The sequence below is a fragment of the Martes martes genome (assembly GCF_963455335.1).
Source record: "Martes martes genome assembly, chromosome: 12".
NCBI lineage: Eukaryota > Metazoa > Chordata > Mammalia > Carnivora > Mustelidae > Martes > Martes martes.
Window position 1 is genome coordinate 12,837,189 of NC_137900.1, and position 27,009 is coordinate 12,864,197.

Below are 27,009 nucleotides of genomic sequence, written 5' to 3' on the forward strand. Positions count from 1 at the left end.
TAGTTATTCTCTGTGGAGTCTCGCATTCTTACTTGTTCAGTTCGGATACACTCACTCTGTTCGGTATCCAGAAGTTTACAAACTGAGGGTAATTCACCACAGTGAGAAGCAAGAGAAGGAAGAGGTTTGCCTTCCTTCCATAAAATGGGAGAAGTGTAAGGGGACAATACAATGCAGTTTTGTCCAAAATAATCCCAACACTTGTTGCCTTGGTATAATTATTAACAGTGCCTGTGTTCACTCTCAAAAGTGTTCCAGCGTGAATGACAATTATGCGGTAAGCCAAGAAAGAGCAACTGTGGCAGGGGTGGGGGACAAGGGGAAGCAGGGAGGATGGCGAATCTCATGTGCAATGTTATTAGTTCAAAGTACTTCTGAATGTTAAGTGTCTGGGAGGTCTTCATGCACCCCTGGTGTGTGTGAACCCCAATATGAAGACAGTTGCCTTGGAATGCCATTTTGCCTGACCAGAATTTCTGCTCTGAAATTTTTCTACACAAGGGCTAAAATTATAGACAACCTAAGCAAATGTCAAGGTCAACTATTTATTTAGAATCACTTAGAAAGCACTCTGTTGTCATTCCTGAGATGAAATAATACTCAAAGTCTTTAGCCAGAAACCAAGGATGTCAGGGTCACTCAAGACCCAAATACCACCCACTCCCTAATGCTATCTATAAAGGCTAAGTAGGCATTCCTGCGTACTTGTTTTTCAACTGCTTCTAGGCAGAGTCCACTGCTAAAATCCACAGGGATCCCCCTCCCTAGAGATCAAGGCTCCTCACCAGCACACACTGCCTCAGCTTGAGTCTCCTGTGTGTGGAGAGAACATTCGGCATCCCCAAGTGCCTATGCCAAAATGGAGGTGGGCAGGAAAGAAACGCTGGAAGTCCAAACCAAAGTAGCATATCTGGTTTGGAGTTTCCTCATGTCTGCCACAGAGCAAAATGGCCCCATAGATGAGACGGTGATAACGGAAAAGCAACTTCAGATCCAGAATGGTCTTCCATGACCCTACAAGTCAACATAACTTGCACATACATTGCAGCCTTCCTGTCTGTCCAGTTCCATAGGCTGGAGCTCAAATAAATCATTATGAAACCAGACTTGGAGCATAAAAGAAATAAAAATAAACGCCAAAAAAAATGTTAGCTACATTATAAAATTGTTCGTAACAACTACACAGGTGCAGCCACCAGAAGACAAAGACGATGACATTTTAGAAGATTGATTCTTCACACCTATTTGCAAGACTACACTGCAGTATTATAGCACCTTTTTCCATCTGCTCTTAGCATCACAGTGTGAAAGCTTGCAGGACACAAGGCACAGTCCCTGGATATAATTAAAGCTATATTTGAGCTCAAAGAAATAAAGGCCGCAGTAACTGATTTTACATTAGAAAGAAATCATAAATGAAAATAGTCTGCTGATAATTCTTGGCAGACTCTCTGATTTTGTGCATGCATTTATATAATTATAAGACCTCTGATTATTAATGAAAAATGTATCTTACACAAAAATACCATTATGACTCCATATTAGTTAAAGCGGCGATTCTGTATTTTGGGCAGTATTAGAGAAAGTAACAAAGCGAAAATTACCTTAAATAAAGATTCAAATCCAGATGGCTGCTTACAAAAATAATAAATAAATAAAAATAAAGTAGTGATTCTACTTGGGACTGAACAATTATTTCAAAATGTCATATTTCAAAATACTTATAACTCTACAGAGTTTATTACTTGAGCTACTCAAGACTTGATTCTATGGCCTTGTTTTCAATGCCTACACTAGGAAGTCTATGGCATTTTGAAATCAGGAAAGAACAGTCTGTCATCAACATGTAGAACTTGACTACCATACAAAGGGGTGTATGGAAGCTGGGATATTTTTAAGACTAGGGTTGGGGCAATGAAAAGAAGACTGAGATGACCAAGACAAAAATATATGAAAATATGCGAAATCTAGCTGTAGTCCCAGACCACCAAGTCATGAAGCCAACACCTATAGCACAATAACTACTATAGGTGTTGCACAAGCAACACCTATAGCACAATAACTACTGTTCATTGAAGTCACACGGAAGGGAGGCTGGAAGCAGCAGGTACTGGTTACATACGGTGACTGACTCAGTCTTAATGTGTAGTTTGTAGCTCAAGAAACAAAACGCACGGGCACCTGGGTGCCTCAGCTGGTGAAGTATCTGACTCTTGGTTTTGGCTCAGGTCATCATCCTAGGGTCTTGGGATGGAGCCCCATGCCTGGCCAAATTGTGGAAATGGTGTGAGGGATGGTCTATATCCAAAACACAAACAAGAAAGACACAAAACTAGACCAGTATACCTTATCACTCCCAAGAAATCACCAATCATATGTCAAAAGTCCAGGGTGACATTTGGTTGCTCGCCTTTCTAAAGAGATTTTTCTTCAAAATGCTTGAGTGGCAGCACTCAGTTCACCAAGTGTTGTCAGCTTTTCCATAGGGAAACTCTCATAATGAGGTGAATAAAAAAAGAGAATAGAATTGTATGCTTTTATGGCTTGATAGCTAAAAAGCCTGAAGATCTATGCAAAGAAACACATTTAAAGGGACATATGTTTGCTTTTGCTTTTACTATCCTGAAGTCAATTATGCGAAAATCAGTTTCTCGAAGCATAATACCAAAGCGATAATTTACAGATTCTGATGGTATGTCTGGCTGATTATAAATTCCATCTTTAATGCTAAAAAGAATGTAGATGGGAAAAGGTCACTAAAAGTAGTAACAGCCACAAGGCCAAGCAACGAAACGTAAAGAGCAACCACAGGTTTACTTATTTCTTGCTAAAGTATTAGACTTCTTCTTCTTCCTTTTTTTTCCCCTTAAGAACGTCTCAGCGTACCCTGGTGGTTCTGTGGGCTGCATATCATTGACTTAATAAATATAGAAAGTATTGTCCCAATGAGTGACAGACAAGGGATTGACAATCTCTTTTTTTTCCCTCTGAAACTTGAAAAATGTCACTTGCAACAATTTGACTGTATTCTACTCACTTACCTTTCAAGAAAGATGTTTATTTTTTTCTTAGTATTCACTGCTCTAACTTTAATGAGAAAGATCCCATCCGTGAAGGAGATTTTGCCAATTAAAGGACTCTTTCCCAGCTTCAGCTTTCCAGAGACTTCCATGATCTTTTTAACCGTATGCTTCATATGGTCTATCTTAAGAAGAACTAAGATGATATTTCCTATCACTTCTCTATTGTGCTGTTTAGTATTAAATTTATTTTAGAAGTTCATAACTGAAGAAATTAGACTTGCAATTTTCATATGCCACCACTAGGTGGCAAGGCAGCCTCCATCATATAACTCCAGTTACATGGTGAGTGCCCTACCACAAATGTGGATGACTCTAGTCAGATCTTCCTCATAATAGATTGATTTAATAACAAGTGGTGAGCATGTGGAGAAGAAGGAAACTCACATACTGTTGGTGGGAATCCAAGCTGGTACAGCCATTGTGGGAAACAGTACAGACATTCCTCAAAAAATTAGAACAGAATTACCATATGATCCAGTAATTCACTACTGGGTATTTACCCAAAGAAAATAAAAATACTAATTTGAGGAGATAATGCACCCCTATGTTTACAGCAGCATTGTTTGCAATAGCCAAATTATGGAAGCAATCCATGTGTCCATCCACTGATGAATGGATAAAGAATAAGAGAGAGAGAGAGAGAGAGAGAGAGAGTGAGTGAGTGTGTGTGTGTGTGTGTGTGTGTGTGATGGAATATTACTCGGCCATAAAAAAAGAAAGCGATCTTGCCATCTGCATGAACATGGATCTGGAGGGTATAATGCTAAGTGAAATACGAATCAGTGAAAGATGAATACCACATGTAGAGGCCGTGTATAGGCAAACAGGCGTGTGCCATGGAATGTAGAAAGGGCCCACAGCAACCACCTGGTTGGATCCAGACAGGCCCATCAGGTGGCCACCTCAAAACATCCATAGCCCCTAACTGACCACTGGGCTGCTTACAACCAGGCACAGTCACCAAGAAAGGGAAAGTTCTATACATCCCCACACCTCCTCACCTTCCCCCTTTAAAAACAGTGCCCAGGGGCGCCTGGGTGGCTCAGTGGGTTAAGCCTCTGCCTTTGGCTCAGGTCGTGATCCCAGGGTTCTGGGATCAAGCCCCGCATCAGGCTCTCTGCTTAGCAGGGAGCCTGCTTCCCTCTCTCTCTCTGCTGCCTCTCTGCCTACTTGTGATCTCTGTCTGTCAAATAAATAAATCTTAAAAATCTTAAAAAAAAATAAATAAATAAAACAGCGCCCACCCACTGTCTCCTTGCACACAGTCTCCCCTTTGCTGACCTGCCAGCTGCTCCCTTGAGGTGTATTCGATCAACTTCTATTGACTTTGTTCTGCCTCAGGTGAATTCTCTTCACTGCCCTTGCCACCAGCTTCCAACCGATTGATCCATTGTCGCCCCACATCTGGGGGCCTGATCTGATTGGGAGAGACACCACATTTAGACACCACACCACATGACTTCACTCATGCAAGGAATTTAAGAAACAAAATAAATGAACAAGAAAGAAGAAGACATATAAAAAACAAGACTCTTAAATACGAAAAACAGGTGGTTACCAGGCAGGAGGGGGGATGGGTAAAATAGGTGCAGGGATGAAAAGTGGCGTTACCGTGAGGAGCACTGAGTGATGTAGAGAATTGCCGGATCATTGTGGTGTACACCTGAAACTAATATAAGACGTACGTTCATTATAACTGAACAAAAAATTTATTAAAAAATAAATTTTTAAAAGATGGGTTTTTCTACTTGCAAAATTTCAATTTGGCAAATTAAAACAAAAGTTCTCACTAAATGAGCAGAGTTTTTAGGAGTCGGTGTTCCAAACTTTTTTTAGCTTGTAGGGAAATGCTCCTCTAGGAGATTCATCCCAAAGTTTCAGTGTGGTTTAATATCCAGTTGACCTCAAGCTGCTTCTCATTCTTTGCCAGGTTCCTCTTTAATTAGCATTTAAAAATCTCAGCACCTCACCTAGGTTACTTACTTAAAATGCCAAGACTTTACTTAACTTCCCCTGTTTGTGAATTCTGTGTTTTCTTCATCTCTTTTTTAGATGAAGAAATGACTCTGAGGGAAATAATTAGAGAACCCAACCAAACCAACCCCGGGATATCACCAGCTTTCCTGAATAAAAAAACACACGTATTGGGGAGGGTATGTGCTATGATGAGTGCTGTGAAATGTGTAAACCTGGCGATTCACAGACCTGTACCCCTGGGGATAAAAATACATTATATGTTTATTAAAATAAAAAAATTTAAAAAAAAAAGACACACGTATTGTTAGCAGCCACATCCACCATCCAACTTTAAGACAAAAAACAAACAAACAAACAAACTCGAACTATCTTTTAGGTATAATACATCTATTTCCGTGACATCCTTTCCCAGATGCAAAAGCTGCTACTCAACACCATTTCCAGGGCTATTTGCTGAAAGGCCCTGAATTTCTAAAACTTGAATGCACACTGAGCAGCATTATTAAGAAGCATTCTATCAAACACCAAATTATTGGTCTTCTGCTCCTTCTATAGTATTTACAGACAGGAAGAAAGAGAATAAACCACAATATCCAAAGCCACAGACTAAAGTCAAACTAAGCCCAGTGAGAAAATAATCTGAAAAGTAATCTGATTCCCAGGTCAGTTGTCCTGAAGATTAACAATAATGATAACAGGTTAACATTTCTTGAGCACACAATACCCATAAAGACCTCTAGGGCCATCTGTTCTGATGAAATTTCCAGAACCTCCCTAAGCAAAGTTTAGAACGTTGCCTACCTTCTCTTCTAACATTTGTGTGTCTAATATGGTATTCATTATACCATATTGTAATTGTGGGGCTATTAATAGTTGGGAGTTGCTTGATGTTAGGAACACCAAGATCACAACAGTTTGCTTTATCTGTTTTCCTTGAATACTACTAAATACTGTTTCCCTCACAAGTCACTCGCTTTTTTACATACATCTGGCTTAGTCCATGTAGTTCATTTTATTCATAAATTTACATATTTTTAAAGTCTCAAATTGGCATATTTTAATAGCTTATTCCTCTCCTCCTAGTTGGAAATTTTTTTTAATCTCATTCTGTCTTCTCTAGTATACCAAGATGGTATGTGTTACGTTTAATTTGGGGTATCTATATTTATATATTTAATATATTAGATATATATTAAATATATAGGTACCCCAAATGCCTCTTGCCTTGTGAAAAGCCAAAATTGCCCTTAAAAAAAATCAACATAGGTACACACAACTGACTTTCATATTATTAGATTTTAGCACTGGCTCATTTATGTAGCAATATTTCTTTGCTATAAATCAACAGCTCTAAGTCAAGATCTCCCCCACAGTCTGGAAACCATTTAGACCTCTTAGCTCAACTTCAAAAGCACAGTGTTTTAAGCTGCCATTGCTAATGATGGTGGTAATGACAACGACTGACAATCACAGTGAAGAACTCACCACTTATTTTTATTACTCGGGAAATTTCCCTCCATAACTGTTATACCTACACTCATGCTATACAATTATTGGACCAGCCATGCTACATGTCAGTTCTGCAGTAACCTGGGGTGCACTGCACAAACTAAACTTCTAGACAATCCAGTCTTACAACATCCAGGCTAATTTCTCCCCCATGAAACCCTCTGTCAAAATGCCAAGGCCGGGGCGGGGTGGGGGAGGAAAGGATCTACTTGGGGGAGGTGAGGGTGACAGGGAGGTGAGGTGAGGAGGGAGACAGAGGTATACTTCACCTCAGGGGGGTGACTTCTGAGCACCTGAGGCACTGACTCTCAAAGTTGACCTAGAGATGCCTATTGAAAAGGCACATCCCAGGGCCCCACCTCTGGCCATGATCCTTTTGCTCCCACTTGGATAAATACCAAGAGACAAGCTGCAAAATGAGATTTGAGCAGGAAGAAGTCTGCATAGCTCACAAACCAAAATAGCCACCTTAAAAAAAAAAAAAAAAAAAGAAGTGAAAAGATGTTCCAACCCTGCATTCAATTTTAACTTTTCTATTTGGCTTAAATTCTGTAAAAGGTAAAGTCAGGACTGACAAAAGGTAAGCAATGAAGGCCTGGCTTGAAGAAAACAGTAGCCACGGTCAGGCTGATTATGTAGCACCCATTCAACACTTCTTGCTGAAAATTAATCATCCTCAAGAGATTTTCTCTTCCAATGCCACCAAATTATACAGTGTCCAGAAAACATTTCGCCTGTGAAATTTTTGCCTCTTCACAACAATACTGATTTCCATATTTGCCAAATTTTCCATTTAGAACTGGCAAGGTCTTTCCATTTTTACAGTCCCCCCCACCATCTGCCAGGGAAACATTCTAAGACCCCCAAAGGATTCCTGGGCAGTACTGAGCCCTATATACAGTGGACAACCCTAAGCCTTGTATATACTATGGCTTATCCTATACATACATACTTAGGCTAAGGTTTAACTTATAGGGTTGCCTGGGTGGCTCAGTTGGTTAAGCTTCTGCCTTCAGCTCAGGTTATGATCCCAGGGTCCTGGGATCAAGTCCTACATTGGGCTTCTTGCTTGGCAGGAAGCCTGCTTTCCCTATGCTTGTAGCTCTCCCTGATTGTGCTCTCTCTCCCTCTGATAAATAAATTTAATTTATAAATTTAGGCATCGTAAGAGATGAACAACAACTAAAAATAAAATAGAACAATTACAACAATACACTATAATCAAGGTTATGTGAATGTGGCCTCTCTCTCTGAAAACATCGTACTCACCCTTCTTCTTGGGATACTAAGATGAAGGGAACTGAATGATGGAGGTGCCGTGACATAGGTTAGGCTACAGTTGACCTGACAGTAAGTCAGAAGGAGGATCATCTAATTCTGGACTGCAACTGACCCCTGGTAGACACAGGGGAAATGAAATTGCAGATAAGGGGGGCTACTGTACAGAGAAAGGTTTCGTTAGTGAATTTTACCACGCATCTACTGTGCCCAAAGAGGCCAAGAAAAACTGAATCAATCAACAAAGCATAAAGGAAATAAGAGAATAACTGGGTCATTTCCCCACACTCCTGCTCCCAAATTTTCACCCCACACCTACACAGAACCTGAGGTCTACACAAGTCAAATCCTTTCAACCATGCAAGTCAGGAAGTTTTCTCCAGTCCTTTGGAGACTTATTGAAAAGAAAGCGATATCCTTGGCATATGTTTTGTTTTCCTGTACTAAAACCAAACAGCATTGTTATTTTAGCAACTGTATTCAGATCAAAAGAACAACTTAAAACAGTTCCCAGTCTATTAGCTTCCTGAACCATCCACACTTTCAAATATGTGATCTGTGGATAGCTACACAGCTGAAAATTTTGCTTTCAAAGAGAAGCTCAGGAACTTGGAGGTAAAGAAAGAGCAGCCCTGATGTTTGAGCCTGTAAGGAGTCAATTCGCTATCAAAACGATCGTAGGACAGCCCCTAGATGGCAAAGATCCCTGGCTGTCCAAGCTTAATCTAGGACGTGGTCAACAAATCATTCTCCTAATGGAATTAGCTTTTAAAAATGAAGGCAACTAGTCACACTAGCTCAAATAGTTACCGTATTTAACCAAAGATGCCTGTGCTATTTGTTACATTTATGTGATTTTAACTTCATATAGAAATCTGGGCACAGGGGCACCTGGGTGGCTCTGTCGGTTAAGCCTCTGCCTTCAGCTCAGGTCATGATCCTGGGGTTTTGGGATTAAGTCCCACATTGGGCTCCCTGCTCAGCAGTGGGTCTGCTTCTCCCTCTTTGTCTGCCCCTTCACCCTGCTCATGCTCTCTTTTTCTCTCAAATAAATAAATAAAATCTTAAAAAAAAAAAAAAAGGAAATTTGGGAATAAAGCCTCAATGGTGGTGACCATGGCCTAAACATTAGAAATAGGTTTATATTATTTATTTTGTTTTAGAGATTATGGAATCTGCAGTAGGAAGAATTTCATGTCTAATTGCTTCATGGATTTACCTATAAGTGGAGCTTAAGGTAGCCATGCAGAGGCCTGTTTAAACGGTCTGAGGTGTGCATATTTTAAACATGTTCTTCAGTAACGTTCTTAAGTTTTCACCTTCTATACATGTGCAAGTTTTCCCCATGATCTGATCACCCAGGACAAAAATCCACACCTCCTAGGTCACACTCAATTCGATAATTACATTCTGGGTGGTGATTTAACATGAAACAGATTTCCTAAACAGTTTTAGTCCTCAAACACCTAATGCCCCCAATTATGATACATTCCTTTTTTCCTCTATATTGTAAGAGAGAGTTTAAGAAAGTTTTTATTTTTCTAAGGCTACCCAAATCCAAAGAGAAAGGGCAAATGATTACAAAATCAAAGAGAAGTAACCATGCTAGGTTTTTAATTGTGTTTACACAACTGAAATACCCTGGGGATAGATCCTGAGCATCCCCAACAACAACAAACTAAAATTGCATTGGATATGAAGCAGCATCTTAATATGCCAAGATATCTTCTTAGTGGTCAGTTTTAAGAACTAGTTATTAAACCAAGAGCACCAAGATGAAACTCATCCGTTTGTAAACCCAATGTGTCTGTGAGATCTTTACTGACCTAAATCCAAATTAATTTACTCTTGAAAATGTCCTCCCCCCAAATTTGTTTTTGCTTGCAGAGTCTAAGAGCCATTTCAATTATTCATTTCTACTTTATAGGATATGTAACAAGAATCTAATAGCTATCAGAAATTACAACATAATTAAACTCTCTTACTTGATATTTTAAAATATCCCAATAACTTGTGTATCTATACAGAAAACAGTAAAATATATTTGTTTCATTAGTTTTTATGTAATGGTTTGCTCATATACTTTTAACATTTATTATTTTCTAAACAAAGTTTCTGTATTATCCTTGACCTTGTAAACAATGCACAGACACACACAAACAGCTCCAGAACTTTTGAGGCACTAAGAGAAAATATTGGGTAGTCCTATAAAATACTCTTAGGAGTCATAACCATCCACATTATGACTTCTATACCTTTCTCTGTTACTTCTTTTTAATACAATAGGTCAGGTTGCCAATGGCAGGCAGAAGAAAGAGCTACAGAGAAAAGCCTTTAAAACTAAAACTTATTTCAAATAACTTGGAAAGGCATAATGATGTAGAGAATGCCTTCAGCCCGTCTTCCGATGACTTAAAACCTGCTGATGCCTCAAAGAAGTATTCAGAACAATATTGTGCTTGGAGGGGGTTTTATTTTATTTTTCATTTTGTACTGCATCCATCTGGAACAAATCTCCCTGGGTGTGTTACATCTCGAAATCACAATTAAAAACATTAATCGGATCTGGCCCACCAGATCACATAACCTTGGTTGCCCAGTACATTGACATTCTCTAACCAGAGCAAGGAGGGAGATTTTTGAGATTAAAAGAGTTGTTTCAGGTGTGGGTTGTGGGGTCACTACTCCAGGAAGGGGGGAAATCTGGGTGACTAAGCAGTCTTCCTCCTCTCACCACCATACTTAACCAACCTGTGTGTAATAAACAAAAAGGGGACCATCACTGGAGCAGCAGTCCATAAGGAAAATAGAACCATTAAGATCTTATTAGATACCTTTGCTAATTAAGAAGAAAGCAAATTTTGGGGCACCTGGGTGGCTCAGCCATTAAGTGTCTGCCCAGGTCATGATCCCAGGGTCCTGGGATTGAGCCCCACATTGGGCCCCCTGCTCAGCGGGAAGCCTGCTTCTCCCTCTGATACTCCCCCTGTTTGTGTTCCCTCTCTTGTTATCTATCTCTCTGTCACATAAATAAAATCTTGAAAAAAAGAAAAGGAAAAAGCAAATTTAAAAAGAGGCAAGAAGATCCCAATTCTGTATCAGAATATCAATGAATATAAAACTTTCAGCAGATTTTCTCTTCTTATTTAAGGAGGACCTCCATTTTTTATTATTAAAATATTATACAGTTACTTTTACATAAAATAATCATCATTCATAACCCCGTAATCTCACCAAAGAATGTCCAGATTATCTTCCTTCCAGTATTTTTCAATACCATGTATTATTTAACAGAACTGCACTCAATCTCTATAAAAAAAGAGTTCAGCCAGCTGTTTGCCAACACTGAAAGAGGTCTTGAGAATTTCCCTCGGCCTCAGTCATGGTCCACTGGGTACTGTTCACATTCCCTTCTCAGATCTCTGCTGCTAGCATGTCGACTGATTCACACAACTCCCATCCCAATTTCCACAATCTAGCATTATTTATACCTGCTTCTACTGGCCTCGCTGAGTATTTTCCCCACCTTTACAGTCTGGGTTTCTAATGCTCTAAAGAGAAGGCGACCATGCCCATGCAAGGACTTTGTATGAAGTGCGCGCGCGCACACACACACACATACACACACACACACTTCAAAAAGTCACCGTTCCTTTTTAAGGCAGTCTCTCTGTGCCCTGTTCACTTGGGCAGAGTATGAACTGCACAGCCTGCTCGGGGAGCCCGGCCTGGAAAGACGGAATACAGGCTAACCCCCATTCCATGCACACTGCTCTTGGGCTTCTCCCATGCTTTCTACCCACCTGCAGGGAGTCACCCAGGGGTGCGTGGCATCATCAACACTGGTAATCTGCCATCCTCTCTCCACAGCTGTTGACATGGTCTGCCATCTCGGAGAGTTTTAGAAAGAGAAATACTAATATCTAGCAGAAACACAGAGCACTTTGGCTTGGCTTTCTCAAAAGCAGTACCCAATAAAGGGACAGAAACTCTGTCCCCTGTTTGGTATAGACCATGAGGCTGTGAATTAGAAGGTAAACATACCAAAAAGGGCACAAACTGGATTTCTTCCCCTCTTCTGGCGTTATTGAACCTTGAGATCTGATATTTTCTAATCCGGTAGAATTTCTCCCAGATCCTGGCAACAGGTTGACTGTCAGTATTGGTCTTTAGAAGTACTGTGAATTCATCTTCTAGAATATCTTTCTAAGAATTTTAGTGTAAAACGGGGAACAATTAAATAGGAACTGCTAGCCAAATACTATTTTAAGCTAGTAACTGATAGTTTTTCAAAATCCATCAGCCCCTACCAATTTTACAACCCACCTAAAACCACAGACCTCAGTTGACACTACTATTGTTGTATTAGAGGTAGTAGTATCAAAAGTACCTTGAAAATTTTAATAAAGCCAATGTTCTATTTGTTTGCAAGTATACACTGTAATGGTACGCCTCAGAGAGAAGAGTATTCTACATGATTTGTAAGGGAGACTCTTTACAAGGTGTTCCCTGGATATATTAATGGTCTGTTCAGTCTTTTTCAAATGAATCTTTATAGAACACACTCAGCCAATATTAGTTATAATAATTGGTGTTTGCAATGCTTAAAATTAAAATGAAGGTATAGAAATAAAGAACTTCCTTTATCCATGCCATGAAGTATTCCATGGTGAAGAAGTGAAAACATCCATATTTAGGGAAGAAGGAAGAGCCTGTGTTTCCAATATATAAAATGAATTGAACCAAGCAAATCTTACTATATCCTCTTACTCTAAAATGAATTTTTAAATGTCAGCAAGGGAATATTTTAAAGAATTATGATTTATCCATTTAATAGATTATGAGATACTTAATGACACATGTTTAAAATGAGTTTGTCATTACAAATTTTAAATATGAAACTATTCAGGATTTAGGTAATAAGTACGTAGTAAATGCTCAACCATTAGGATTATAATTCTTATGTTCCACATTCACATGTGAGATATCCCAAGAATAAAAAATCAAAAGAGGAAAAAAAAGACAATTATTCAAGTTTAATAACAGAAACTGAATTTTGTGCAAAAAAATATTATATAGCTATTGAAAAATAGTCAAAATTGCTTGAAAATAATTAAGATTTTATGGGAAATGGCAAAATATAGTTTGTATACAGCATGATTCCACTTTCTAAAAAATATGCATACTGATAAATACTGATAAATACGCCATATTTAATAGTTCCCTCACTCTGAGATTAGGTGGTTTTTAAAACTATATTTGTACTTTTCTTTATCTTCTGATCTATCTACACGTACCATGTTTAAAATATTTGTTCTCAAAAGGGACATTCATTTTATTATAAGAAGCAACTACCTTGATGAATTTTTCAATTCCCATGGACCTTGTAAAACACATAGTCCAAATTTCTAATAAAAGTAATTTACAAATACTAAACTCTATCTTTGAAATTGAATGACTTTATTTTTTAAATGTAAATTAGGAGATGAAAACCTGAACCTATACCATTAGGCACCAAAATAAAAAAAAATGGGGGCATTTCACACAGAAGACAGAAGACAAGCAGAGCTCCCTTCCAACCATGCAACCCATATTCCAATTACCAAATTTAAATGGTTGTGAATTAATCCTCAAACGTAGGGGCAAATAAATTAAAATGGCTTTTTGTAGAATGGTTTTAAAGTGTTCTTAAAGCTTCATTTCCAGAAATTCTACACACGTCCTTTAAAAACCAGAGTTTCTCCTGTAATCAGATGCACACACATATTCACTTGCCTTTCATTGGAGAACCAACCAATGCTACAATTCAGTACCTTGACAAGACCACCTTGAGAATGTGCCCCACCCAGGATCTCATTTGGAATTCCTCTGGTAATTCCAATTCCAATTCCAAATTCCGGCATGTATCCAAAATGAAAACCCACCCCAAACTTACCTTTTATGGAGCTACATCCCAGAGGCTAAGAAAATGAAAATCAGGTCAACAGAAGAAAAAAATACATCGAGGATATGATGACTTATTGGAGAAACAGATCAATACCTATGGTCAGCTGTGATTTAGAATTATGATGATAACAGTCACGAGTGTTTGATGTTTAACCTTTATACATTATTTAATTCAAGAGCCTCTTCACATTCCCTTTCTTTCCCCCCACCACCCTGGCCCCGGAAAGCCCCTTAAAACTGTCAAAATAAGATTCAAACTTAACCAAAATAACTAGGTATGAAAGAGTTCTCAAGTAAGTTTGTGGATTAAAATAATTCTAGGTAAAAATTAATCTTTTAGATATATTATTTTAGCCGGGGTGGGGGGGAACTTAGCCAAAAGCAACTCATTTACTTTGGATAATAAATAGGAAAAAATCTCAGAATAATCAAAATAGATCTTATCACACATATAAATACTGTCAACAACAGTAACTAAAATGTATTATAAGACACACTAGCAATGTTAGTTCCATCTATATACCATACTTTTTAATTTTCTTCTGCTAAACAGAAGAGTCACATGATCAAGAAGTCATTTAAAGCACGTCAAATTAAAGAAAAGTGACCTTGAAGTAAAAACCATTCACAAAGTAGGCATTTAACCAATTCTGGACAAAACAGAAACTATAACTTCAAAAAATATAAGATTTTTTTTAATGTTCAGAAGCCTTGAATATTCAAATAATATCATTCACTTTTTATATTGTAATCTCCAATGACAAAGTGATTTCACATTCTCTTACTGTTAAGAAAATTAATAACTGCTGAGGTACTGATAGAAAACAACAAAAACACATTTCTGTTTGCCCCAATCATTTGGAGTCTAAGCTATTTAAAATAATGCAATGTATACTGAAAATAATACGCCAATTATTTTACCTACATAATACCTTTATATTTTAATCACAACTTCAGACTTGGGGGCTAATTAAACTCCATTTCATTCCAAGTACTGGAATTACTGGATGCTTCAGAATATACCTTCGCTTCTAAGAAACTGGCAAATGAATAGCCAATCAATCATATTATCTTATCACTCTATTAAATAAATGTTTTTCAACTATGCACTTGACTCACCACCCGAAATAACAACCTAGGGGCTCCCTACACTATCCCATTCTCCACAGAGATCAGCAATGAAGACACTTAATGAGCTTTACAAAGAACTTTTCACAATTCAGACAAGTTTAATAAACCCAATACTCTTCTGCAACTCCCTTCTAAAGTTCTCTAACGACTCTCCACCAAGGATCAAGCCAGGAAGAACATGCTGGTGTCTTGAATTTAAAAGGCTTCTTTGATCTCCTACACCACTCAGCAGCTGCATTTCTGTACACTTAAAAGAAACATGAAACTCACCAGATTTGTTTGTTTGTTTTTCATTTGGGCAACCTTCAAACCCAGGAACTATAATGATTCCAGCTGTCTCCTCATTTCATTCTGCCAAAGCCAGGAGGTGCGACAGGTGCGGGGAGAGCAGCAGCCCCGTACACCCGTCGAGGAGGACTGAGGGGGAGGGAACTCTCTCCTAGGGCGATGGGAGAGCCCAGGCAGCGGAGCCTGCCACAGGTTGCAGCTATTGGCTTTGGCAGCTCCGTCTTCTAGCTTTGCTTCCAGTCTCGTGGTGAGTTTGCAAATGATGGCTAACTCCCCTGCTCCAAAGGGCTGCCTTCCTAGAGTGAGCTCCAGTACTCCTGTGTCAACTGCAGAGCTAAGTCAATGCAAGGAGGGAAAATTAAATTAATAAAGAATTCCTTCATCTGGTCACACCGACTGCCACCTGGCGCAAAGGAAGTCATTTCTTCGTTTTCCTAAATGGATGATAATTACCCCCAGCCTTCACCTTATGCTGTCTGTGTAGGACATGGATTATTAATACTTGCATGCAGCATTTCCTGACCCAGGTCCTATTTATAGCAGAAATCGCCTTTGTTTGCAGTGCCTTGTGGGATCAGAACAGAGTATACCACTTACCCTCTGCGGCATGGGGCTTTGCCTCTCCAAGCCTCATGACTTATACTAAATATGAACTACGATGCTTCATGACAGTGACAAAGTACAATAAAACAGTTGGTGGTTCCACTGTTGTTCACTTCTCCCTTTCATGCATGAACAAGTGCACACCATTAAGACGGACCTGCTGAACCACCAGCATCCTGCCGGTGGGAGGGAAGGTGCCGCCTTCTGATGCAAGAGTCTCACCTGGGGAATGTGCCCATTCTCTCCAGAGACGCTGGGGATTTGCTCTGTTTTCCCACATTATGCAATGCTCCAGAAATAGAGACACAAATCACATCTGACCGATCTTTCACATTCCTGAAAATGTTTTGGAAAGTAAAATCCCCATTTCCCTCTTTTTTTTTTTTTTAACCTTAGCTATGTCTTACTTCTCAATTTTACAATGAAATTTCTCAAAGGTAATAATGATCATCATACAATTTCTCTTAAACATCTTTCTGAACTCCTCCTTACATGTATTCCTGGGCTCTTAAATCAAAATCTGAGCACGTGATGTGATGAGCACTGGGTGTTCTATGCAACTGATGAATTATTGAACACTACATCTGAAACTAATGATGTACTATGTGTTGGCAAATTGAATTTAAATTTAAAGAATCAAAAAAAAAAATCTGAGCATGCTAATTTAATAGACTTGGGGGCAGGAGAAGAGTGACAATGACAATAAACATGTAAACCAGATTAAAACACCTGATGATAACATGCACTTGATAGGATATTTGATATATTTGATGTGGCTAAAACTCCTGTAGTAATTAATGTCAACACTAGCCAGGAGGTATCAGCCACAAGAGCCTAAATAACTCTTCAGGAGACTCTCATTTCACAGAGCAGGTCCCTGAAGCTTCCAAAGTTTGTGCGACTTGCTCTACGCCCCCCAGCAAGTTCATCAGCCATGAGGGATAAAGCCACATCTACGTTCCCGAGCTGTGTTTCATGACATCACAGTTTGTACTCGTTACGTATCGTATTCGTTTTCTATTGGTGCCTAACAGATTACCACATACTCGGTGGCTTAAGACAAAACAGGTTTCTTAGCTCAGAGTTTCCATGGGTCGGAAGTCCGGGCACTGCGCAGCCGGATCCCCTACTCGGGGTCTCACAAAGCCGCAATGAAGATGTCCCTTAGCCCACACTCATTTCTGGAGTTCCGGGTCTTCTTCCAAGTTTATGCAGCCGTTGACAGAATTCAGTCCCTCGGGGCAGTGGGACTGGAGTCCCTGGGTTTCTCCGCGGGCCGTCAGGTGGGGGCAGTCTCAGCTCCCAGAGGCCACCGCTGTCACGTGACTTACAACATGGCGGCCGACCCACTCTCAACGCCAGCGGGAGAATCCCTCTCTGGCCTAAGACAGTCTTAAGTCATGTAACGCAATCACAGGACCAACTATCCCATCCCCTCTGCTACACGCTATGGACTAAAAGCAAGCCCCAAGTTTCGCCTACATTCAAGGGAATGACGTGGTACACAGGCTACGACTCATGGGCGGTCACCTTAGAATCCTGCCTGCCACAAGTACGATTTACGGCGGAAGACATAAAAGCACAGACACGTACGTGCAACAGTCCTACGCTGCCTAGTAGCAAATGCAAAAAGACCGCTGGTATCGGTGCTTTCCATTCACTAGTTACACCTCTGCCTTTGTCTGGGCTACTCTAACGAAATGCCACACTGGGTGGCTTAAGCAACAAACATTGCTTCCTCACAGTTCTGGAGGCCGGGAAGTCCGAGATCAGGATGCCCGCAGATTAGTGTCTGGGGAGGGCACTTCTGCCCTGTCTTTTGCACAGAGCCTTCCAGCTGTGTTCTCTCATGGTGGAGGGAGACAGCACTCGTGTCTCTTCCTCTTTGTAGAAGGGAATTTACTCCTTGACGAGAGCCCCACTGGCACCATCCCGTCCAGCTCTAATTACCTCCCAAAGACCCCGCCTCCAAATACCATCACACTGGGGGTGAAGGCTCCAATTTATGAACTTGGGGAGGACACATTCAGTCCATACCAACCTTCTATTTTGGTTACTTTCTGTTTCTTTCACTGTAGTAGCCTGAGGCTGTGAGGCCTTTTTGGTTAGTGTTGTTCATCTTCATTTCTTTAGCACTCGGGCTGTGAAACCCCTGATGGCGTACTTTCTTAAGAACCGGGCTGTTTCACTTGAAACAGAAGGCAGCTGATAGGGCTGAGTCTTCTTTTGATGCCATACATTTGGAAAGCATCTAAATGATTTCACAAATAGAATTTAGCCAAGGAGGGAGAAGAAAAGAAGGCATCAGAGACTGGAAAAAATAAATGATCTCTTGACAACAAGGGGGCAGAATTTCACTATGTGGCATGAATATCCATCCATTGCCAGAACTTGGGCAAGTGTTCGATTTTTGGAAGGAACTAGGCAAACACTTCCTTAGCAGCATTCATGATATAATTGAAAGGCGAAAAAAATAGAATTTGAGATCTGGATTTAGGTCCTCTGTGACATTTGTCAAGTCACTGAGCCCTCTGACTCCTTCTTCCATATATATAAATATGGGGATAATAATACCTTCTCAGGCTACTGATGAAAAGTAGGTGAGAAAATGAATGGGGAAATGGCATCTTAGCAGTCACTTGGCATAAAGAAAATAAATTTTACCTCAGGATAAGATCAGAGTTTGGCTTAGGTAATGCTGACCACAGGCCAGGGTTCGTACACTACTTGATTGAGTCAATAGATTTATAGGATCTAGAAGTCATACATATGTTAGGCATTATTATTTAAAACTTAAAATTCAGGGGCGCCTGGGTGGCTCAGTGGGTTCAGGCCTCTGCCTTCGGCTCAGGTCATGATCTCAGGGTCCTGGGATCGAGCCCCGCATCGGGTTCTCTGCTTCCCTTCCTCTCTCTCTGCCTGCCTCTCTGCCTACTTGTGATCTCTGCCTGTCAAATAAATAAATAAAATCTTCCCAAAAATAAATAAATAAATAAAATTCAAAATTCACTGGAGTACAAAAAGTCAAACAATGCATAAGAAATAAAGATATAATCCTGGGCCTGCTCCATTCCCACCTCCTAAAGTGTCCAATATTACGTTTAGTGTGTCCTTTTCCCCTGCACAATGTGTTTGCATGAATATATACACATATATAGAAACATATATACATCAGATTATTTACTGGTTTTAACGAAGGTAGTATACTATATATACTATTCTGTAAACTGAAACTTGACAGATCATGGGCCATCACAAAGAACAAAACTTATCCTTTTTTCCCTCTGATTTCTGTGTGTATTTTTATTTGGGGACCGTACATCCGCTTTTTTAGGTCTAGATGTTTTTTTCCTTGCTTCCCATCCAACATCTTTCCTTTACCTCCACCCCATCACTACTCCTCCAGGTAACCCACGTTAAAATCAACAGTGTATCTCTCTAATCACATACACACACATACACTCAGTCACTTAAATGGGAGAGTTGTTGTTTCGTAAGAATTAGATGCTATTGTACGCATCTCTTCGTTTGCTTGGTCAATGGTATTTCATGGAAATCCTTCTGAGATGACTAATATAGCTCTAGTTCATTCCTTTTAATAGACACAAAGCTTTTCACAATGTGAGTTTGCCGTAATTTATTTAACTATTATGAACAACATGGTGATCAATATTCCTGTATATATATTTCCCTTTGGGGCTGACTTTTCATTCCCATGGAATACATTTCTATCAGTGGAATCACCAAGTCTACAGATATCTCTCTTTTTTATTTTAATTTTAGGAGGCATTGCCATGTCTCTTTCTAGTAGAATGCCACAAATCCTACCATCAATGGATGAATGTACATTTCTCTGTGTGTGTTCCCCAAGACAGGACTCTACACTTCTGTATATGTTTGTTCAATTTTGTCAGCCTAATGCTGGTGAATTGATATATCATGTCAGCTTTCTGTGTTTATTTAGCACATACTTTTTCATTTTTCTACTGGCCTGTCTTTTTCAAATTTTAAGTGTTCTGTGTATGACTTATGTATATAATCCTTTTGTCTTCCGTATTACCAATATTTTTTCCAAATCCATCACTTATTTTTGGGTTTGATTATGGTACCAGATACCATAATTATTTTTAACTTTTAACAAATATATCTATATTTTTCTTTTATAGATCTAAGCTTTCAGACTTAATTGTGAATTTCTTTCCCTCTTCTATATATAATCTAGGATTTTTTTTTAAGATTTCATTTATTTATTTGACAGAGATCACAAGTAGGCAGAGAGGCAGGCAGAGAGAGAGAGGGAAGCAGGCTTCCCGCTGAGCAGAGAGCCCGATGCAGGACTCGATCCCAGAACCCTGAGATCATGACCTGAGCCAAAGGCAGCAGCTTAACCCACTGAGGCACCCAGGCACCCTATAATCTAGGATTTCTTATCAATTTTTGTTCATATCTATATTTGCATTTCCATCTTTAATCATCATAGACAACTAGTTATGGATTTCTAAGTTCATTCCAATTACAAGAACAAATTCCTAAAACCATTTAAATATCCAGTATCAGACTGATTCCTTTTTCTTCTTTCTATGAGCCTGACAGAAATTAAGCCTGATGTCATACCCTCATTTTCAATATTATCAAATATCTATTCCTAAAACTCCTTCACTAGATTTAGGTTAAGTGATAAAAGTATAATTCAAAATTCTTTATCCTTCAATCGTATCATGGAATGCCTATAATAACTGCTTCCAGGAATTCAATGCATAGCAGGATAATTTATTGAGATATTAACATACGCTTTGTTTCTCCTGCAGCACGCCTTTGCCTAAACACAGGAGGTGCCTCCCAGAAGGAGAAATGCTTTGACATCAATCCCCCTTCCACTTTTTATTCCTAAATTGTGAACTTCTTGACATTATGTTGGGTTCTCCCAGAGGAGGACAGAAGAAAAGGAAAAAGTGAAAAAGAGAAAAACAGAGAGACATGTGCAGGGCTGCAGGCAGACTGAGCACTGAAACCGTTCCATGCCTCCCACCGTAGTGACGCAGGGCAGGGGCTCCCAGGTTCCCAGCATGAGCTGACAAAGTCCACAAGCCCTGCCTCACCTAGTGGAATAAGCATACACATGGTGGCCACAGGAACTGCCAGGTATTTGGCAATTAAGGACCTCCATCTTCTTCCCCCAGCTTTAGACAAAGAAATGGAATCCACAGCTAAGATTGGAGGCTGAGCAAACCCGACAGAAGGAAGGTCCAAAGAGATTAACATCGGTGTTAAGAACCACAGTGTGCTCCTTGTTTATACTCTCCAGTTTCTTGAAATAGAAGTCATGCCAACTATAAATAATGTGTATCAGGCTTCCTGTGACGTTCTTTACACAGATGAAGTCTTATTTAATGCTGAAACCCTGACGATGATACTGTCACTATGCCTTTTGTCTTTATTTTACAGATGAAGAAAATTAAATTAGCTCATCCCACAACATACTGCTCTGGAGTCGCGGAACCATAATCAAAGCCTAGGTCCAAGGTTTGGGTTTTTAACCTTTATTATCTACTGCTTCAAGATGACATACATGAAAGCACTCCAAAAACTATATTTATACAAATTTCTTGTACAGATGCAATATAAGTTATAACTACAATGTAGTAGGAGGATTTTTTTTTATATTAGATTTCCTTGCCCCCCTCCCTTCTTGGAACCTGTCATTGTACTTTCCACCAGTAAGTAAAGCTGAGCCCTGAACAGCTAAGTTCCCTGAATAAAAGGAGGGAAGATACCTCCTATAACAAAGAAGTCATTGTCTGGTTTTGAGTTTCAAATAAGACATTGTTTTATACCCAGAGGAAAAATAATCCTCCAAAAGCCAAAGTGCATTAAGATTTGTCAGATCTAGGTGCTAAGGTGGAAGAGGGTTATCTGTTGAACTGCAAGAAAGAGCAAGTTCAGGGGACTGAGCTCAGAGAGTTTACAAAATTAAGTCACAAAGTTGAGAAGAAAGGGAGGGATTTCGAGGATGCAAGAACAGGTTTAACATGTTATGTGGGTCACTGAGCGAGCTCCCAACACCCTACTTCTCTGAGCCTTGGTTGTAGAAAGGAGAAAAACAGGACCCCCAAGGAGGCTTGGCAGAGTAACACGGAAAGTCAGCTGAGCCTGCCTTTCCAGGGAATATCCTGGAAAGAGCATAAGCTGCCTCAAGGGGACCTGGCAATGCAGGGACACGGTGCTTCGGTGATCAAAACAGAACTTAGAGGTGGACCTGTGGGAGCCTGAGGGACCTATATACTTTTCAGGTGGTGCAGAGAAGACAGCTGAAGTTTCTCCAGCTTTCTGAAGGCCAAGATATGAACCAGAAGAGACTAAGTTTGAGATAAGAGAGATGCAAACTGTTAAGACCCTCAAATCACAGGCAGGACTTAGACATCATCAAAGGTGCCAGGTGATGCCCAGCAGCCTGGCAGGTACCAAACAAGATGCCCACAGACAGGGAGGACAAGCTGCGCTCACTGCAGTGGGAGCCAGGGGTCAAAAGACGGCCCCAGAGCACATGTCCCCTTCTCATCATAAATGGCACTTAAGCCACCTAAAGTGAGACCCCTTCCCAACCTGACACTAAATGTCCTCCGTTTCCAGCTCAGAGTACTTTCTGTGTGGAGCCTGGCTGACACTTACACATGATTACATACTCTGAGGTCGAGGAATAATATAGCTGGTAAACAGTATCCCTATTTATTTCATCTTATTCTCATTTGAGAACTTGGTGAAACCTCCACAGTAATCAGAACACAACCGATCCAGCCTGTTTCCTTGCAGCAACAGCAGGAACATAGTGCTTCGCGGAAGGAATGTTGTTTCTACCCTGATTGGTCAGAAAAGTCCTCAAATCACTGCCAGCGAGAAAAAGGCAATGTTTTTAAGGTCATCCCAGTATCCCAGGCTCCTGGATAGAAGACAAAGTGAGCATTTATTATTTACGGACCATCACAGCCATGAATGGTTATAAACAGTAGCTGACATTCCACTGTGCCGATTTTGAATTCCGAAGGGCTGCATGGAAAAATTACACCTCGGTATCAACTCTAATTCCCTTATTTTCTAGACCAGTAATTTCAGTGGAGCAGGTTTCACACCGATCTGAAGGAAAAAAGGAAAAAGATTTTGATTTCTTCATATTATTTATCTAAAAATGTATGGAGGGACATTCATCTCCTCTTCAAAAATCCTCCTGTCTGGGAGTTTTCCTGGGGACTCTGGGACTGTTCATCGATGTACAGCTTTCTGAAATATTTCTGTGGACCATTCATCTGTCCCTAATTCCTCCCGTTCATTTTCTCAGATGTCCAACTTGCATGCTTCCATTCCCGGGAAATTCTAATGACAAGCCAGAATACTGCATGACATATGCTGGGGCCACACTTAGAAACTTCCCTTAATTTTTCCTTTCTATGACAGAGTAATTCAACTCCTGCTGGTTTTTAAATAATTTCCCTTCATAAAGTAGCTTGTTTGGAAACCTCACTTTCCAGGAAAGACAGCCTGAAAAACATGAGGTTTGCTCCCAGTTATAGAAGCATCCAATGCATTAAGATATAATTTTTGCATTAGACCGAATTCCTCTATAACTGCCTATTTGCATTTTGTTATTGGAAGCCACCATACCGCATTCTTGATTCTACAGGGCTGTATGTACGGTTGGTTGAAACTGGGTGTCTGGGAGGCCAGACAGACTTGAAGGACTCTGATGAGCAGGGGGTGGTTGTGGTGGTGATTTTAAAGGACAATGAACACATCCAGGGCTTGAAAATCTCTTCAGATGCAGGATATTTCTGAGCAAACCTCTGCAGCAAAGAATCTTCTACTAGTTCCTGCTTTACATTAAAAAACATATGTATCTGCTCAGTGAACCACACAGAACGCAAAGTGGTGCTCTGGTAGATTCAAATGCTGAGCCACCTCAGAATGAAATGGGCTCTGGGAGAAACAGCTTCTGGTGAAAAGATGAACATGATTCAAACTTCAGGGGAAAAAATGAGCTCTTTGTATATATTTATTGTTGTTCATCTTTCACCGAGAGTGGCTTTTGATGCTACCTGTGTACTGCGGGACTCAGAATCACCCCCAACACTCTGGAAAGCCCACAGCTAACAGCAGCTCCTCAACAAAGGTGAAGGCTATTAGTTTATGCTGCCGGTTCATGAGATCTTTTTCACCTCTTTTGTGAGCATCAAAGACATTGAAATAATCTGGGCTACATTCGTTCCCAAAAGGTAACCGTTAGCATACTCTGCCTATTCGGCCATGTGTCCCTCCCCGGGGGGGGCTCCCAGGAATACTGGGGAAACACGTGAGTCACTCTTCGTGCACATTCTCAAACAAACAAACAAAAAATGAAGTTAGCAAATAAATAGCATCTTGCATATCTGAGGTACCACGCACATCTAACACGTGTTTTCCAAGTTTAGGGTTCATGATGTCTTTAAAAGAGAGTCATATGTTGGGACTAAATGAATGAAACGCAAGGGTAGAATGTAATATTTGTGTTTATCCCAAAGCTTCTTACTAGGGACAAAAAATATCTTGGCTTGCATATTCTTCCTGTCATCGTTATGTATTCTGCATATAATAAATGAAAAAGAAGACATAAATTGGGAGCTCCGTTCTGTTCAATGCAACAGGGATGAAAGCTGTGAATTTCCAAAACACTAATTCAAAAAACAAAACGAAACAAAAACAAAAACCCAAGTTTTTCTAATACTTGGTTGGAAAGCAAATAGAAGATTACCTGTATTTAAATGACTGTAAAACAGTTGTACTTATAAATTCTGATGTCTCAAGCAAAGCAAGACAATAAGATGAGGTACGGAAAAGCAACTACCACTCGGCCCCGGGGAAGTTAAAGGCCAGCAAGGTAGGAGAGGCTACAATTGCTGTAAATGAACTGTTTTTATCAGTCTCAGGAGCAAGGCTAAAAGTTCAGCAGAAAAGGAGGATGAGGAAATGAAAAATCTCACGTCTAAAATTCATATTACCCCCAGTTGAAAATAATACTGTAAGTTTTCACATCACATGGCCACATTCTATATAAGCAAGGTCTCAGGGGTTACACCAGTTGGGTTTCTAAAAATCTTGACACTAGATAAAGAGTTACACACTCTACCGACTGAAACAGCCAGGTGTCCCTGCATTACACCAAGTTTTATATGTCCATCCTTCGGCAAGTTACTTAACTTCTCTTAGCCACAGTTTCCATGTTGGAAACTGATAATACAATAATCACCTCAAAGAAATGTCAATTCTCAATTAAACAATACATATACCATGGAGAAGGGAGTTGAGGGAAATTGGAAGGGGAGGTGAACCATGAGAGACTATGGACTCTGAAAAACAACCTGAGGGTTTTGGAGGGGTGGGGGGTGGGAGGTTGGGGGAACCAGGTGGTGGGTATTATGGAGGGCACGGATTGCATGGAGCACTGGGTGTGGTGCAAAAACAATGAATACTGTTACGCTGAAAATAAAAAAAAAATAAATAAATATAAATAAATAAATAAATAAAAAGAATACATATACCGTGTTTAAGCCTGATAGTAAAAACAGTTGTGTGATAAATAAAACTATTTTCCAATATAAATATATATAATATATATCATATTGTCCAATAATTGGATATTATCACACTTTTGATCATATCCATTAACACTGATAATTAAGAGTTAAAGTTTAGGAGTTGCGAATGCATAATTTTAAGGTCTTTGAAATAACTTAATGATGTGCATCCAACTCAACATTAGTTATAGGTAGATAATATCCAAGTCACACCACCTACACAACAGTGTTAGAGTTAGCATGACACAGGTCCCACATGTGATAAGAAAAAAAATTAAATTAAATCCATAACTTACTGCCCTTTTTAAATAGACTGTATCTGGCACCATCAAATGTCTCTTCTAAAGTGATCCTTCTAAAAAGGGGGAAATATTGGGCTGAGGAAGCATGTCTTCCCTGCTATGGCCATAAGCTAGACTTATAAATAAAATAAGACATCCATATCTCTTGTGCTTTAGAAACATAAAATTGGCTGTGGAACCATGAAGATGTCAAAATTCCACCCGTCCTCTGCCCAAAAATAAATACAGGCATTTTTTTAAAAATTCACTTTAGAAAGAGAGCACACGTGTGGGGAGGGGCAGAGGGTAGGAGAGAGAGAATCTGAAGCAGACTCCGCACTGAGTGCAGAGCCCAGTGCAAGGCTCGAACCCACAAGCAGGAGATCATGACCTGAGCTGAAACCACGGGTAAGACGCTCAACCAACTGCACCACCCAGGTGCTTCTGGGCATCCCTGATTTTACTGAGCTCTGCTTTACTGCATGCCACAGATAGTGCATTTTTTCCAAATTTAAAGTTTGTGGCAACCCTGCTTAAGTCAAGCAAGTCTACCAGCGCCATTCTTCCAACAGTATTTAGTCACTTTGCGTCACATTTTGGTAATTCTTAAAATATTTCCAACTTTTTCATTATGATTACATTTGTTATGATGATTTGTGATCAGTGATTTCTGACATTACTATTGTAATTGTTTGGGGGCACTACAAACCACACCCACATAAAAGACAGCAAACTTAATTGACAAATGTTGTGTGTGTTCTGGCTGCACCACTAACCAGTCATTTCCCCATCTTTCTCCCTCTCTTCATGCCTTCTTATTCCCTGAGACCCAACAATACTGAAATTAGGCCAATTAGTAACCTACCAATGGCCTCTCAAAGTTCAAGTGAAAGGAAGAGTCATGTGTCTCTCATTTTAAAACAGAAGCTAGAAATGATTAAGTTTGATAAGGAAGGCATATCAAAAGACAGGATTTGCTGAAAGCCAGCCCTCTTTCATCAAATACCAACACCTGGTATTGTTATAAGAAGAGGTAAAGTTGACACAGAGAGAAACACAGAGAAGAAGGCCATATGAAGTCAGAGGCAGGGAGTCGAGCTCTGCTGCTATAAGCCATGGAACACCAAAGTTTGCTATTGGAAACTGGAGACAGGAAAGAAAAAAGAAAGATCCTCTCCTAAATCCTTCAGAGGAAGAACAGCTCTGCCAACACTTTGATTTAAGACTTCTGGTCTCCAGAATTTAAGAAGATAAAACCCTGTTTTGTTTTGTTTTTTAAGCCACTGTATTTGTCGTACTTTGTTAAAGCAA